We start from the raw sequence: 17,563 nt of genomic DNA on the forward strand, positions 1-17,563 counted from the left end.
AGAAGCCTTCCCACGCAGAACTGCTAAAGCCCGGGAAGTGACCAAAATACTACTCCAAGAGATAATACCTAGGTTTGGAGTCCCAGCGGTAATGTCCTTGGATAGAGGACCACATTTTGTGTCCAGAATAGTACAACAGATCAGCCACCATCTAGGAATAGATTGGCAATTACATACCCCATACTGACCACAATCAAGTGTCCAGGTGGAAAAGACGAATCATCTAATCAAACAACAGATTGTCAAGCTAGGTCAAGAAACAAATCTAACTTGGCCCCAGTCTTTGCCATTAGCTCTTACATGAAATTGAACTAGACCAAGAGCAAAAGAGGGGCTTAGCCCATTTGAAATTTTATATGGACGACCCTATGGGGTACAAAAGGGGACGTCTTCACAGATTGGTGAAGAAGCAATGACTTCCTATATGGTGGCACTAAACAAACAATTAATAAGAATTGAGAAGCATGTGATGGAACACGCAGTAGGAGTCTGGATGGACCTGTTCACGATATACAACCGGGGGACTATGTATACGTTAAGTGTTTTACAGATAAAACCCTGGAACCACAGTGGACTGGACCTTTTCAAGTCCTACTCACCACCTACACTGCAATCAAGGTTGAGGGACAGAATTCTTCGATTCACCATACCCGGATCAAGAAAGCCCCTGCAACTTCATGGAAAGTAACCCCAGATAAAAAAGAACTGAAACTCAAATTTACTCGGACAAATGGGAACAATGTGGGTGGCAAGTAAGTGAACCTGAGCGGTTGTGGATCCACCATATGGGAAGGGCACCACAACAAACAATATAGAACAACAGAGTCTGGGACTGAGCCAGTGGCCACTCTTGCCCAATTTGTTATCAGTAAGCCCCAACTCAAACAAAGATATTTTTGATTAAAACAGATTTTATATGTATATATGAGGAACATTTAGATTCTTAAAATGATCAATAGTGGGTTTAAACCATTTGTGTTTTTTTGTACCCTCTCTCTTGCCTACAACCAAGAGCCTGATAACTGGCCTTGGAATCATGCCCAGAAAAAACACACTGGAATAATGGGAAAGGTGGACTCAAAGACGAAACTAGCTATGGTGGTTTATTCTGAAAATGAGGTATACCAAAGGAATCAATGGGATCGGGAGGATGTACACAAAGTCGACCGATTATGGGGAAAATTAGGAGATAGGATAAAAGTAGGGTGTCAAACATATAATGAAAAAGATAACACCAAGATTTCAGGAGACACCCTGATTAATGTCAGAAAGGTAGATAAGGAATTTACCCTTCTAAATACAGCCATATGCTTTAATTCACGGGAATGTTGGCACAATTTTACCTTAACCGAGCCCATCTTTATAATATGCCTAGGAAAGGAATCCTCAAGAACAGCTCTGACTTATAAGATCAAAATAACAATCATGCTAACCACTGTTCCTACCACCACCACAGTTACAACAACCCCATTAACGCTTGATCTTAAGTTAACTAAACCAAATCCAAAAATTTATACAATTGGACCATATGTTGACGTGCGGAATTAGACTCTATAACTCGAAAGTTATAAAGTAGGTATGTTTATTGCGCGCAGATGCACGGGGGATCGCTCCTCCACAAGCGTGCATACCCGAAGTGACGAACCATCCCACATTTATACAATGAAACAAATGAATATTCAATTAGCGCCTATACATATTTGTTACCTAAACCCCGCTTCGTATGTTAATTAGCTTATCAGTCCGTTTCCTGGAATGTGGTGGTCTTGCAGGTTTGTAGGTGATTCATGTTCTTGTGACCATCTAATCTTTTTCAGCAAGGAAAGGTGATTCATGTCCTTGTGACCATCCAATCTTCTCCAGCAAGGAGACTTAGCACTCCCTCCCTCTAGATAGCATTGGAATGTCTCTCATCTTCTCTCATTCTCTTTTAAATAGCCCCTTTTGTTAGAGAAAGAAGGGCAGGCGTCTCCCCGTCTCCCCTTTGTTAGAGGAAGAGGGGCAGGCGTCTCCTCAAAAACTGTAGTTGTCTCCTCAGAGCTGTGTGCCTATGTGACCAGACACCGCACCCATGACTAGTCACCATACCCACATTTCTGAGTAGACATATACAATCACAGTCGGTGTTAAGCGTCCCCATTTCACACTATTTCTCCATATCAATGTAATCAGGAATACAGGTCAGCAACAAATGTTGTTTAACCCAGAATGGTCTCTTAAAAGTATAGAGTTACAAATACAAGTCAATGTTTCTGTTGTTAAGCCATCCTGTTCCCCCTTCTTACGAACCTCTTATGAGGGATGGACAACTTGGTTAAGAAAAAGGGGAAATATTTATCGAAACCAAATAGTGAGGGATGTAACTGGAATATTGGGAACAGGACTCGGAGTATTAAATTCCATAGACTCAGAGGTGATAATGAATAAACTAGCCGCCACCACGGCCGATCTATCAAAACTACAACAACCACTAAAATCTTCATTATTGGCATTAGGGGCACACCAATGGTTGATATCGAAGGTACTCCCCAGGTGGGAACAAATCAACATGAAAGATCATCAACTCATCACTAAGGCATTAGGTGGTTTACAGGACGACGTCGCCCTGGCTCTAAGTTGTATCCAAGCCCAAATGTGGATGCAATCAATAGCTGCATCCATAATAAGAGAAGGAGAGGAAGGCATATTTCCTACGGAAATTCGAAAGATGGTTTGGGACAATGCTACGGAAGTAGAAAGAAAACTCCAGTCATGGTGGAATATGGTGAACTTTACCTACGACCCCAACACACACACAATCACAGTTTTTGTATTAACCATACATAATGCAGTAATAATTACCATACACCCCATTGTAGCCCTTGGAATTAACCATAATGGGGTGCTCCTATACCCTTTTGAACATAGAACGTGGGCCAGAAAGATAGGCAACAAGTGGCAAACAGTAGATTTAGAAACTTGTATTATGCGAGAGCAGCAGGGCTTCCTCTGTGAAAGCAATACTATAATGGCCCAGGATACTTGTTTAGATACAGATCAGAAAATATGTCATTTCGAGGCCAGACCAAATGCAAACTTGAAAACAGTAATTATATATGCAGGGAAGGGATGTGCGTGTTTGAGAACTAAGTGTAACACAATAACTGTAGATGGAGAGGTAAAGGAGACTGCACAATATTCAAATTACTATATCTGTAATTTTACATCTAACTTTACCCTATCACAGATGATAATTCCTACCCCCATAGGACTAAATATAAGCAGTATAAAAGAACTATTAAACCATGCAGATTTACAACGTATACTGGAAGAAACCAAAGAAAAGGGACATGAAACTCTTCTTATGATCCATCATGATGTAGAGGGGATCAAGAAAGTTTTAAAAAAAGGTAGAACAGGATGGAAACCATAACTGGTGGAATACTCTCTTTGGCTGGTCACCTTCTGCAACAGGAATTCTTAACACTATGGTACACCCCATTGTGATCTTATTGATCAGTTGAGGAATTTCCTTAATACTAACCATTATGTTATATTTGTGGGTTTGGAGAATGTTTAAAAGGGTAACACTTATGTATGATGCTTTATATCATTCGGGAAGACTGCTTAAGTAAAAGAATGTACTTAGTTTGATAGAAAAGGGGGGATTGATATGGAGAAATAGCGTGAAATGGGGACAATGGACATCGATTGTGATTGTATATGTCTGCTCAAGGAATGTGGGTATGGTGATTAGCCATGGGTGCGGTGTCTGGTCACATAGGCACACAGCTCTGAGGAGACAACTACAGTTTTTGAGGAGACGCCTGCCCCTCTTCCTCTAACAAAGGGGAGACGGGAGACGCCTGCCCTTCTTTCTCTAACAAAGGGGCTATTCAAAAGAGAATGAGAAAAGATGAGAGACATTCCAATGCTATCTAGAGGGAGGGAGTGCTAAGTCTCCTTGCTGAAGAAGATCTGATGGTCACAAGAACATGAATCACCTACAAACCTGCAGGACCACCATATTGCAGGCAATGGACTGATAAGCTAATTAACATACGAAGCGAGAGTAAGCGGGTTTAGGTAACGAATATGTATAAGTGTTAATTGAATATTCATTTGTTTTATTGTATAAATGTGAGATGGTTCGTCACTTTGGGCATGCATGCTTGAGGTGGAGCGATCCCCCGTGCATCTGCGTGCAATAAACCTACCTACTTTATAACTTTCGAGTTATAGAGTCTAATTCTGCACGTCACCACGGCCTGCACTTTTGAACATCTTTGTTTGCTTTTTTCCTTCTCAACCTACAAAAACAAAGTTAAGCTTCATGTATTTCTAGAAGACAGAAACTCCATATCCAAGATTGATTAATTCAGGGTTTACCCCTGAAATAATATAAAATGAAAACTTTTTTTTAATTCATAGAGAAGCATTTACACAAAATTACACTACAAATTGTATTATTTGTCATTGAGAGTTCTTCAAATTCACTCATCATGAAAGACATAACAAAAATACAGCCCTTAGAAAGAAAACAATATCTTAAAACATGAACAACAAAAAAAGTGAAAGCATTACTGATGGACAAAGAGTTAGGAGGACTGCACAATGTTAGAACACCACCAGAAAAAAATCAAGTGGAACTGTGCTGGGGTACTGCTCCCTGATCAAGGGGAGGAAAGAAAAAAAGATCCCAAACCCACAAACACAACTGGTTTCACAGGAAAGAGGAATTTTAGTGCAAGGCAATGAAGACACACCACGCAGATATCACAGCACATGAATTATTAGTCAAGACCCTGTTCAGAAGCTATTTTCATTCTTTGATTCAGAAGCGGAACTGATAGAATTGTACGGATTCCTTTTTAAGGGAATGAAGTGATAACTACTTGCACTGGAACCGAGTGCCACCTACTGTTGAACTGGAACAATAATGCATTCTGTTTTCTAAAAATGGGGAAAAAGACAACTCTCCACTTCCCTCTTTATTCACCAGTCACCTATTTCCGTTAGAACAAAACCCCGTTCGTAGGAAGTATCTTCCCTTCATGACGAATAGCTAAAGTGAACAGGAAATATTCTGCCTGGCTCCAGAAGGCTGCAGGTCTCCCTAGGCTCTTTTACACACGCTCCATCGCTGCTATTGCTTCAGCAGTGGTTTTACCTCCCAACAGAGACTTCCTTAAAAACATGTTCTGACTTTCCTGAACAGTGGATTGTATCTCACAGTTTCATTGATTTGGACAGCAGAATCCTGCAGTTTCCGTTGAAGCTAACGAAGACTGTGTGCTTTCAAAACCAAGCACATTCAGCACCTCCATCATAACTCTGAATTAGAGCTATTGCCTAAACAACTACGTGTTGCACACGCTGCCCGTGCCAACCCTGGGTAGCCCAGCCCCGTTTCACCGATTCATCCAGGCACTTGCATCAGTGCGTCTGACTTGGTGAATTTACACATGAGAAACCAGGCATTTCTGACCAACACCCATGCTCTTTAACTGCACTGGTTATTTTTAAATTAATGACACATTACTAATTAAAGTGACCAAGACAAGTCAGAACTACAGCTTGGTTGCAGTCAAAATCACATGTGCCACAGATTTTCCCTGAATCTCTTCACAGCATCACCTATGATCGCTGTTGTCAAATACATGACTGCTTCTTTCTTTACCTGCAGAAAGCTTGGCACAACACGTACAATATTGTACAACATACAGCTCCATCTGACAGTGAGACCAGAATGACCTTCCTACAGTGCAGGCGGGCTGCGTATCTCCAGTAGCACCCACAGCCCCAGCCTGCACTGCTTTAGAGACAGCAAAGATCCGCGCTGATGAGAAATGCTCTCATGCACATGGCATTTCACCTTGTCCACGGATTTGAAACACGGGTTGCTTCACGAAATTTAATTTTATGGTTTTGTTCCAAAGCAAAACAGACTGTCCAACAGCTTTTGACTTACACTAAAAACCATAAATATCCACATTCCATATGAATGGATACATGCCAGGATATGTACTGCTGATGAATTTTTTCGCATGTTGCTGGGGAGCAATACCTGCAAGTGTTCATCTTTTTGTCCATCTCTTCTGGGATTCCTTCTAGCTGGCTACGTTGCATCTCAGGGTTGTATGGAGGGGATTACCTCCAAGCAGCGGGACAGATCACCAGCCGCCCCTGTCGCTCCTAAACTGCCTCTGCTGAGCATCTCAGTGCCTCCCACAGTGGTGGCTTGCTCAGGAAGAGGTGGCTTGTGATGGCTCCTCTCCAGTACACATGCCCACAGGACCACTGAGCAAAGGACTATCCCACACCATCTTTCCCCTCTTTGAGAAAGAAAGCACGTACGTATCTATGGCTAATCTCCCTTCTGAAGCAGTACAGCTCAGCTGAGCCCTCAGACTGCTTTACTGCAGCATCTGGGATTCTTACCAAAACTGTCTCCATGGACTCTACCCGGACTCAGTTTTGTGCAGAGGAGGTATTTACTGCCGCATGCGCAAGAGCAACGGCAAGGGCAGGCAGCGCAGCGATCTCCTGCTACTGAACGTGCTGCTCTGGGACTCCCAAACAGGCGGTCAGTTATATCCCTGGCAAAGTTCTCCAGCAAAGCCACCCCTGATTTGTATCCACCTCAGCTGTACAAACACGGTGTAAACAGAAGCAGAGCAGCTCTTTACCTCCAGCACTGTATGTCCCTTTCCTTCCCATGTCACCACCACCTGCAAAAGCACTCACGGAAATGAGCAAACCCCACGCGCCAGAAAGAGGCAGGGCTTTCAGAGGAAAGGAGGGTATTCAATGGGAAGCTGCAGATGTGCCCTGCCTGAAGAAGGCACCACTGGCAACCCCTCCTCTGTGAGAGCTGTGGAGATGCAGAGGGGGCAGGAAGGCAGGCGTCCGGGAGTAACTAGAAGCCCTGGTTTGCTATTGCTGCAGTATCCCTGGCTGGGGGACAATAGAGCTCTCCATGAAATGACAATCAACCAAAAAATTTCAGAGGGAGCACAAGCTGCTGGGCGTCAGCAAAGGGCTGTGCTCAGCTTTTCTGCGGCAGGTTGTCATAGGCAAGGTGAACACGAAGCACAGGGAGGATCTGCAGTTCTACCTGCCTTGCAGGGGGTTGGCCTGAGCTCCCCCTTTGCAAACCAAGTCACCCTCCGACCACACGGCACAATCTCTGCTTACTGTATGTCCCAGCAACTGGGGTACCCCATGCAGATAAATCTGAGAGGTCCCCCCTGGTCACAGCCCTAGTCATCAGTGGTTCCAACAACTTCTGATGCTCAGGGTGTCCCCTGCGCCAGTGGTCCTCCCTCCAGGCGCCCCTCCTCCTCTCCATTTGCCCTGGAGTAGACAAACTCAACATCACACCCATTCTGGGAGATTTAAGCCCCAAAGAGCTCAGAACTGGGGGAAGCCAGCACAAAAGCCTATCTTCTCTCTCGAGAGTTGCAATGTCCTTACACACCCCCTGTCCTTCCCGTCTAGATCAGGAACCAAACAGGGGAAGCGGTGCACGCAGATACACAGAGAATACTGAATGGGACACACTGGCTCCTCTCCTAACTCCTTTATTGTCTCAAAGGTGTTTTCATTCTGTTGGAGGAAAAAGAGAGAAATATGTATAGTCCTCAGGTTTATCCCTAGTAAGCACTTTCACATGTTCATTTAGTAAAGCAGATTAGATTGATTCCTCAGATTTTATTTATTTTTTTTTGGAGGGGGGGGGATTATAATGAACTCATTCAGTTTTAAAATCAGGCTTAGGAGCCATGACTCACTGGCTACGAATACATGTACACACATGCGTGTACAGGACAGCATAGAATACTCTATTTACTCATATGGGTCTGAAAAGAAATTTTTTTTTTCTATCATTTTTTGTTCTGTGCATCGTTTATGGCTGGACTGCATGAACAAGATGGTTTTCTTAATTCTCTGAAAACACTTGCATCTATTGACGCCTGCACCTCTGAACATAGTGATATGGTCATACAGCCAAATTTGCAAAGCGGATTACTGTTCTTACACCATTCTGGGCATAGCAGACATACCCATAGAAACACCCCTAATGGCCTAAAGGTCATGCCTATTTACACATTTATTTCTGCTATTTCATCGTCTGTAAAGAACTGCAGGAGCGGGCTGGAAACTAGGACCATGCGTGGCAATCAGTTAGCTGAGGGGAATTTGCTCGAGCTTGTCTGGACAACAATTAACATGATGAGGCATGTTTGCAGAGCACAGGGGAGTGGGAGACGGATGGCGCCAAGGATGGCGCCAAGGAAAGATAACACCTTGTTGTTAATTGCTGGTAGTTAACCACCAATCAGGGATTGCCTAGTATGCAAGGCTTAGCTTCAAGAACCAATTAGTTTAAAACGCGCAGCTTCTGAAAGTGTATAAAACCTCGTGCTTCTGTACAATAAATTGACATTTGCTTGCATCAAGCTGCGTCCCGTCTCTTCATTCGCCGCAAATTGGTGACCCCGACGTGATGCATTTAAGGATCTAACGTGAAGGGCTCTCGCATCGCCTGAGCGACATGCAGCGAATCCCACAGAACTTTGAATGATCTGCTGAAAGGAAGCAGGAGCCGGCCTGAAATCCCTCCGGAGTTGAGAGGTGAGCTGTGGGAAATCTGTAATGGGGAATCAGGCTTCGTCCCCAGAAAGAGACGTATATGGACTCATGAAGGGTCTTCTAGTCAGATCAGGGAGTCCGTGCCTCAGTCTCCTCAAATGGTGACCCCTATGGTGGTGTTCCGAAGCCTTGGAAGAATAAGGACGGAACTGGTCGATAAAAAAGACAGCTCGTGGAAGAGGGCTGCGTTCCGGAGGAGACGGCTTGGCTGAACTTGCTGTCTGGACCAGGCGGACAACCTAAACCCCGAGGATAACACCTGTATTCATCGAGACAGGTGAGCAGCCAAGAAACTTTAGAGACTTTGAAAGAATGAAAGTGTGTACATACAGCAGCCAGTTGTATGATGCTGCCGCGGAGGGGAACTCCGTGTCGGGAATGCATTTAGCATCTTGGTGGCAAATTCTGACTACTCTTTGCCAAGTGTGGACTAATTCTACTAACGGTGCTAAACCAGAGGAAGCTGTAAATTCCACCGACAGCGCGACTTTTCTCAAGACACAGTCAGCGATGGCGATTCTGTCCACACCTCCTCTGCCCCCAAAGCTTCTGTCACTGATTGCAGCGACCCTCACAACACAGGACCAAGCACGGGAACAGGAAAACTCGGACAATGATTTTATTGACACTGATAAACCTTTTGATCCAGGTCCTATAGATCTGGAAAAGGAGCTAGACCTTTCCCCCACCCCCTTGTCTCTCCTGATGCATTGATTGTATTTCTGGGGAGGGTGAAAGGGAGTCTGAGGGACTGGTGACAGGAATGCAAGTGGGAAACACTTCAGTGATGGGTTTTGGGAGTCGCTATGGCATGTTCAGTATTTTGTCAGACAAATCAACCTGCAGAGTGGCAGCCTGTGCAATACGAGGCTGTTAAAGAGTTAAGCAAAGCAGTGCGGGAAGGGAGGATTCATAATGAGAGAACAACCAGGTATTGTGAAGGAGAATAGGAAAGATAAACATGGTTATCTAGTGTTTAATAGGTGTCTGCATGCTTGTAGAGATATATAGCTACGTAACTACATGAATGATTCCTGCCCTGAGCCTGGTGGAGCATACAGCTGCGGTTTGTGTCTGGGCTCAGAGATGTAAATAGGGGCTTCTCTGTTATGGTAAAGTATTTCTCTTTGCATAAAAAAAGAGGGAACGAAGGGAATGACCCCAGAGGTATATTCAGAGAAGGCATGCTATGTTTCGAACTTTTTGACTGAACCAGTTCTTGTTTGGTGTGCTCTTCCACCTATGTATAATGTTAATCCAAAAGATGATATTGTTTACACTTTGAATGTCGATAATTGTCTTTCTGTAGATGCTAATGTAGTAGGAGGCTATGATGGGGACGTATTGCAGCGGTTCTTCTCTTATCCGGAGTAACAGCAGGGAAAGCATTAAAGAGTTAAATCACCTTGTTTGGTAGGCAGTTAAGAATGTGAGTCAAAATTGCTACTGCTTTTTGTTGTTGGTTCAAGGACACATGGCTGTGAGGATTTTGATGGTATATGTGCTGCGTGGATTTTAGGCGCCCCATTGCAGCAACATGTTGTCAAAATCTGAGAAAATTTCAGCCTTTTTGGCATTCATTCAATCAATTGGCAGAATTTTTGTTTGCTATTACCTTGGTTGCTGTCATGTTTGCAAGGGCCCTGCAGAATATGAAAAACCTGGTACTAGCTGTTCAAAAACAAAAAAGGGGAAATTGTAAAATTGTATGGAACAGAGACAGTGGGTTATTTTGACACTGATAATATGTCTCAGTTAGTTTTTTATTTGTTCTATTACTTATACCTTGGTTTTACTTGTTCGGTTTCAAAGGTTCTTTTTGTGCAACAGGAAGGGGGAGATGCAGGAGCGGGCTGGAAACTAGGACCATGCGTGGCAATCAGTTAGCTGAGGGGAATTTGCTCGAGCTTGTCTAGACAACAATTAACATGATGAGGCATGTTTGCAGAGCACAGGGGAGTGGGAGACGGATGGCGCCAAGGATGGCACCAAGGAAAGATAACACCTTGTTGTTAATTGCTGGTAGTTAACCACCAATCAGGGACTGCCTAGTATGCAAGGCTTAGCTTCAAGAACCAATTAGTTTAAAACGCGCAGCTTCTGAAAGTGTATAAAACCTCGTGCTTCTGTACAATAAATTGACATTTGCTTGCATCAAGCTGCGTCCCGTCTCTTCATTCGCCGCAAAGAACAAGTGCTCCTTTCCTCGACCTGTCTCAGAAGAGATCTGAATATTTAAGGAACTAAAACAGGTAAGTCGGCCAAAGGAAAATTTAAACATACTTACTTTAACAGTGCCAAGGTGTTATTACTAAAATGCAAGCACTTTGACAGCAGGTATCTTAGGAGTGCTGTGCAAAGTGACAGAGAAAAGCCTCAAGAAAAATCTACTAGAGTTTGGGTTAATACACTAAATCCCAGCACAATGGTTCAAGGGTAAGGGCACTTTAAAACAGAATGTGTCCTGAATCATGTTAGGAAGAAGACAAAGAACATATCCTGCTGGGAAGATCATTCATGATTAGAAAAACTCGACCAGGCTACTATAAATTTGTCCCGGGTTAGAAAAGGCCAAGAATCTTTTAAAGGACACTACAAAAAGATAACATTTAAGACAAAAGGCAGCGTAGTAGCAAATGGAATTAAAAGGAGTCCTAGAAAGTAAATCTTTCAGTAATAAACAAACAAAGCTAATCACAGTCTAGGGCATAGAAAAGATTAGTTCAGCAGCAGGATGCACAGCAGACAGGAGAGCAAATTAGTTCTGTCTTACCAAAATGTAAATGGAGGGGGGGGGAAAAATTCCGAACTTACGTGTTTCTCTTTATTTTTCCTGCATCTAATTTTTAACTGTTAAGAGAAATAAGACAAAAGCTTTATTTTTGCTAATGCCAGGCAACTGGAATCTGGAATTTAAATTAATCCTTTACACACTGCCATTTGGGGATCATTTCTATCAGATCCAACAAGGATACAAGGGATAGGACAAGAGGAAATGGCCCCAAGTTGCCCCAGGGGAGGTTGAGATTGGACATTAGGAAAAAATTCTTCACCGAAAGGGTTGTCAAAGACTGGAACCAGCTGCCCAGGGAAGTTTCAGGGTGGCCTCGCCATCCCTGGAGGCATTTCAAAGATGTGTAGATGTGGTGCTCAGGGGCACAGTTTAGTGATGGACTTGGCAGTGTTAGGTTAATGGCTGGACTCAATGATCTTAAAGGACTTTTCCAACCTAAATGATTCTATGATTCCACACTGTTCAAAATGACCTACAGTTTTCCTTCAAAAAAGAGGGTTTATACTGCTGTTCCAATTGTACTGGTTATCAGGTAATCCAGCCTCGTAGCGCTCTTTAATTTAAAGTTTACAAGCACCAAGATATCCCCCAGTGACTGCACTTTAGCTAGTTTGATATTAAGCTATACATTTTTCTTAACATGGTTAGCAGCATATCTCAAGCTATGTTTGAACATATCCTTAGGTGAATGGGAGATACTATCAGCTTTTCATTAGACAGAACATGAGTATTTTAAAAAGCCATACTCCAACAGAATACACAGCACAAGCATGTGTTTCTGCCAAGGTATTTTCTATTAAGCAAATCAAATGCATATGTTCATTCTCTCCCTCTTCTGTCCATACTTAAAATCCAGGCAAATCTGCAGAAGAACAGTGCAAAGAGCAAGGTGTTAGAACTTAGAGAGAAGTCCCACAACTTCTCTCGCACATGCTCTTCTGCTACCTGTAGCTACGTGCTTACCTTTGCACTCACATTTGTTACACAACACACTTTGGTGCCCCGGAATTTGATTGATTTAGATTCAGCCTGACAGAAAGAAACCTTTTTTTTAAACCGTTTGACCTTGTTTCACTTCTAACTGGAAGATCAGTCCTGCCAGGAAGGAGAGGTGAAACCTCACGACAGCTAGAGGGTGAAAAATCTCTCTTCAAACTTTAAAACTCTCTGTATGAAGTTTCCTTTACAATTTGTACTCCACCGGGCTATTAAAAATGTAAGAAAAGCACAGCAAGAAATCAAGCCGACCGTCAGTACAGAAGGTGCCAGCAGCTCCTCCTCGTTTCGCGAAAATCCAGCCCTCACACTGAGGCTGCGGGACCAAATCCTGTGCAGGTGCAAGCGGCAGCGAGCCCTGGCCCCGGGGAAGGGCAGCTCAGCACCCTGCAAAGACGAGGCGCATCGCTCCGCTCCCCGCCACCCCGGGATGTCACACAGCCCCGATGCCGGCCAGCGGCGGCAGCACGGGCTCGCTGACGGTAACAGCGACCCTCCTGCCTCCCCCGAAAGCGTAACGAGAAGCGAAAGCATGGTCTGGGCCGGCGGGCAAAGCACCTGGAGCCGCATCTCCCACCCCGGCAGGACCGCCACCCACCGCGCCGCCACCCCCCTCGCACCCAGATGGGGGGGTGAGCCCCGGTAACAGCCGCTGTCACACCGGGACATTGCACAGCCCCTCCAAGCACCGAGGCCAGCCAGGGCTGGCAGCGACCATCTCCTTAGGACCTGATTCTGCCGTCAAATGGCCGGATCCCATCGCCTGCTGTGCAACAGATCGAGCACCCGCACGGCCGAGGGACCAGTTACGCGTGTCTGCGGGGATGGGAGCTGGGGGGCAAACCCACAAAGGTAGCACAGCTCTTCGCAACAGGAAAATACTTTATACACCTGGAAAAACTGTTTACGATGACCTTTAGTCACACTTAATCCTCACTGGGTCTTATGAGCTTCGTCCCCATTTAAAAGCACAGTGGTCCTTAGTTTCACTAAAGTGTTCATGCATAGTTCAAGTAATTTCTATTTGGTCTTGATATGGAGAAATAGTGTGAAAGAGGGACAATGGACATCGATTGTGACTGTATATGTCTGCTCAAGGAATGTGGGTATGGTGACTGGTCATGGGTGTGGTGTCCGGTCACATAGCCACACAGCTTTGAGGAGACGCCTGCCCTTCTTCCTCTAACAAAGGGGCTATTTATAAAAAGGATGAGAAAAGGATGAGAGACATTCCAATGTTATCTAGAGGGAGGGAGTGCTAAGTCTTCTTGCTGGAGAAGATCGGATGGTCACAAGGACATGAATCACCTACAAACCTGCAAGACCACCACATTGCCTGCAAAGGACTGATAAGCTAATTAACATACGAAGCAAGAGTAGGTGGGTTTAGGTAACGAATATGTATAGGTGTTAATTGAATATTCATTTGTTTTATTGTATAAATGTGAGATGGTTCATCACTTTGGGCATGCACGCTTGTGGAGGAGCGATCCCCCGTGCATCTGCGCGCAATAAACATACCTACTTTATAACTTTCGAGTTATAGAGTCTAATTCCGTACGTCACTTAAGAGTTTTAGGAATAAGTCTTATGGTTAAGTCTTAGAGCTAAGTATTAAGGTTAGGTTTAAGGTTCAGTCTTAGAGTTAAGTCTTTGGGTTAAGTCTTATAGTTAATTCTTATAGGTTAAGGCTTAAGGTTGAGCCTTAAGGTTAAGTCCTAGGGTTAGGTCTTTAGGTTAAGACTAATGGTTACATCGAAATGTTAAGTCTTAGGGTCAAGTCTTTAGGTTAAGTCTTAAGGTCAAGTCATAAGGTTGAGTCTTAGGGTTAAGTCTTAAGGATGAGCCTTAAAGTCTTAGGGTTAAGCCTTAGGGATAAGTCTTAGCGTTAAGTCTCTACAATTAAGTCTTTAGATTAAGTCTCAATGTTAAATCTTAGAGTTGAGTCTTTAGGGTTAAGTCCTTAGTTTAAGTCTTAAGGTTGAGCCTTAGGATTAAGCCTTAAGGTTGAGCCTTAGAGTTAAGTCTTAGTGTTAAGGATCAGGGATAAGTCTTAGGGTTAAATAACTAGGGTTAAGTCTTTAGGTTAAGTCTCAATGATAACCCTTAGGGTCGAGTCTTAGGGTTAAGTATTTGGGTTAAGACTTAGGTTTAAGTATCAAGATTAAGTCTTAGGGTAAAGTGTTAAGGTTAAGTCTTAAGGTTGAGTCTTAGGGTTAAGAATTAAGGTTCAGTCTTAGGGTTAACTGTCAGGTTTAAGTCTTAGGTGTAAGTTTTAGGGTTAAGTCCTTAGGTTCAGTCTTAAGGTTGAGTCTAAAGTTGCGTCTTATGGTTAAGTCTTTGGGATAAGTCTTAGGGTTGAGTCTTAGAGTAAATTCTTAAGGTTAAGTCGTAGGGTTAAGTCTTTAGGTTAAGTATTAAAGTTAGGTCTAAAGGTTGAGTCTTCAGGTTAAGTCTTAGAGTTAAGTCTTAGTGTTATGTTTTAGGGTTAAGTCTTAATGTTAAGTCTTAGAGTTAAGACTTAAGGTTAAATATTAGGGTTAAGTCTTTAGGTTAAGTCCTAATGTTAAGTTTTAAGGTTCAGTCTTAGAGTTAAGTCTTACGGTTATGTCTGTAGGTTAAGGCTAATGGTTATGTCTCAATGTTAAGTCTTAGGTTTAAGTCTTAGGGTCAAGTCTTTAAGGTTAAATCCTAGGGTTAAGTTTTAGCATTAAGTCTTTAGGTTAAATCTTAAGGTTAACTCTTATGGTTGAGTCTTAGCATTAAGTCTTAGGGTTATGTCTTAAGGTGGAGTCTTACAGTTAAGTCTTAGGGATAGGTCTTTAGATTAAGACTTAGAGTTAAGTCTAAGGTTAATTCATAAGGTTGAGTCAGGGTTAAGTCTTAAGGTTGAGTCTTTTAAGGTTGAGTCTCAGGGTTAGAATTAGGGTTAAGTCTTAGAGTTAAGGTTAATTGTTAAGGTTGAGTCCTAGGGGTAAGACTTAAAGTTCAGTCTATAGAGTTAAGTCTTAGGGTTAAGTCTTACGGTTGATTCTATAGGGTTAACTGTCTGGGTTAAGTCTTAGGGGTAAGACTTAGGGTTAAGTCTTAGCGTTAAGTCTTAGGTGTAAGTCTTAAGGTTATGACTTAAGGTTAAATCTTCAAGTTAAGTCTAAAGGTTAAGTCTTAAGTTTGAGTCTTACTGTTAAGTCTTAGGGATAAGTCTTAGGGTTAAGTCTTTAGGTTCAGTCTTAAGGTTAAGTCTAAAGGTTGAGTCTTAGGGTTAAAACTTTGGGATAAGTCATAGGGTTAAGTCTTAAAGTCTTCAGGTTAAGTCTTATATTTAAGTCTTAGCATTAAATCTTAGAGATAAGATTTAAGGTTACGTAATGTGGTTGAGTCTTAAGGTTACGTCGCTAGGGTTAGGCCTTTAGTTTAAGACTTTGCTTAAAGCCTTAATGTTAAGTTTTAGGGTTAATTCTTAAGGTTAAGTATCAGGGTTAATTCTTATGGTTAAGTTTTGCGTTTAAGTATTAAGGTTGAGTTTAAATGTTGAGTCTTAAGGTTAAGTCTTAGGGTTAAGTCTTAAAGTTGAGTCTTAGGGTTAAGACTTAGAGATAAATCTTAGGGTTAAGGCTTAAGGTTAAGGGTTAAAGTTGAGTGTTAGGGTTAAGTCTTAAGGTTAAGAAAGGGTTAAGCCTCCATGTTTTGTCTTACAGTTAAGTCTTATGGTTCAGTCTCAGGGTTAAAGTCCTAGGATTAAGTTTTAGGGTAAGTATTAAGGTTAGGTTAAAAGTTTTAGCCTTAGGATTAAGTCTTAGAGTTAAGTTTTAAGGTTAATTTTTCAGGTTGAGTCTTAGGGTTAAGTCTTAAGCTTGAGTCTTAGGGTTAAGTCTTAAGCTTGAGCCTTAGGGTTAAGTCTTAGGGATAAGTCTTGAAGTTGAATCTTAGGCTTAAGTCTCAGTGTTAAGTCTTAGTGTTAAGCCTTAAGGTTAAGTGTATGGTTTAAGAATTAGAGTAAGTTTTAAGGTTAAGTCTTAAGGTTAAGTCTTGTGGTTAAACTTTGGGTTAAGTCTTAGGGTTAGGACCTTACCTTAAAATAATGGTTAAGTCTAGATGTTAAGTCTTAGGGTTATGTCTTAGGGTCAAGTCTTTAGGTTAAGTCTTAAGGTTCAGTCTATGGGTTAAGTCTCAAGTTTGAGTCTTAGAGTTAAGGCTTTGGGTTAAATCTATAGAGATAGGTCTTACAGTAAAGTATTAGGGTTAAGTCTTTAGGTAAAGTCTTAAGGTTAAGTCTTAGGGTTAAGACTTTAGGTTAAGTCCTAAGGTTAAGTTTTAAGGTTCAGTCTTAAGACTTATGGTTATGTCTTAGGGTTAAGTCTTCGGGTTATGTATTACTGTTAAGTTTTTGGATTAAGTCTTAGGTTAAGTTTTAGGGTTAAGTCTCAAGGTTAGGTCTTTAGGTTAAGTCCAAATGTTGAGTGTTAGGCTTAGAGTTTTAGGAATAAGTCTTATGGTTAAGTCTTAGAGCTAGGTATTAAGGTTAGGTTTAAGGTTCAGTTTTAGAGTTAAGTCTTTGTGTTAAATCATATAGTTAATTCTTATAGGTTAAGGATTAAGGTTGAGCCTTAGGGTTTTAAGTCCTAGGGCCAAGTCTTAGGGTTATGTCTTTAGCTTAAGACTAATGGTTATGTCTAGATGTTATGTCTTAGGGTTAAGTCTTAGGATCAAGTCTTTAGGTTCAGTCTTAAGGTCAAGTCATAAGGTTGAGTCTTCGGGTTAAGAATAAGGATGAGCCTTAGAGTTAAGTCTTAGGGTTAAGCCTTAGGGATAAGTCTTAGGGTTAAGACTCTACAATTAAGTCTTTAGGTTAAGTCTCAATGTTCAATCTTAGAGTTGAGTCTTTAGGGTTAAGTATTTGGGTTATGACTTAGGGTTAAGTCTTAAGGTTAAATCTTAGGGTTAAGTCTTAAGGTTGTCTTAAGGTTGAGTCTTAAGGTTAATTCTTAGGGTTGAGTTTTAGAGTTAAGTCTTAAAGTTAATTCTTAAGGTTGTGTCTTAGGATTAAGTCTTAAGCTTCAGTCGTAGAGTTAAGTCTTAGGGTTAAATCTTAAGGTTGAGTCTTAAGGTTAAGTCTTAAGCTTGAGCCTTAGGGTTAAG

General features: G+C 42.2%; 2 long non-coding RNA genes across 67 annotated transcripts in view; one reads left to right on the forward strand and one right to left on the reverse strand.

Annotated features, from left to right (window-relative positions):
* Nucleotides 1-17,563, forward strand: part of LOC308055213 — a 528,334-nt gene that overhangs the window by 96,654 nt on the left and 414,117 nt on the right. For 47 of the 50 annotated variants that reach the window (XR_013924360.1, XR_013924361.1, XR_013924386.1 and 44 more), the window contains one exon: nucleotides 15,328-17,531. This is a non-coding gene — a long non-coding RNA (uncharacterized lncRNA). The remainder of the gene's footprint in view (nucleotides 1-15,327; nucleotides 17,532-17,563) is intronic. The other 3 variants (XR_013924396.1, XR_013924374.1, XR_013924397.1) reach the window with 3 other exon arrangements.
* LOC308055215 overlaps nucleotides 1-17,563 on the reverse strand; it is a 118,754-nt gene that overhangs the window by 93,183 nt on the left and 8,008 nt on the right. The gene's annotated exons all lie outside the window — the stretch shown is intronic.

Source organism: Falco punctatus (genome assembly GCF_963210335.1).
Source record: "Falco punctatus genome assembly, chromosome: 18".
NCBI classification, from domain to species: Eukaryota; Metazoa; Chordata; class Aves; order Falconiformes; family Falconidae; genus Falco; species Falco punctatus.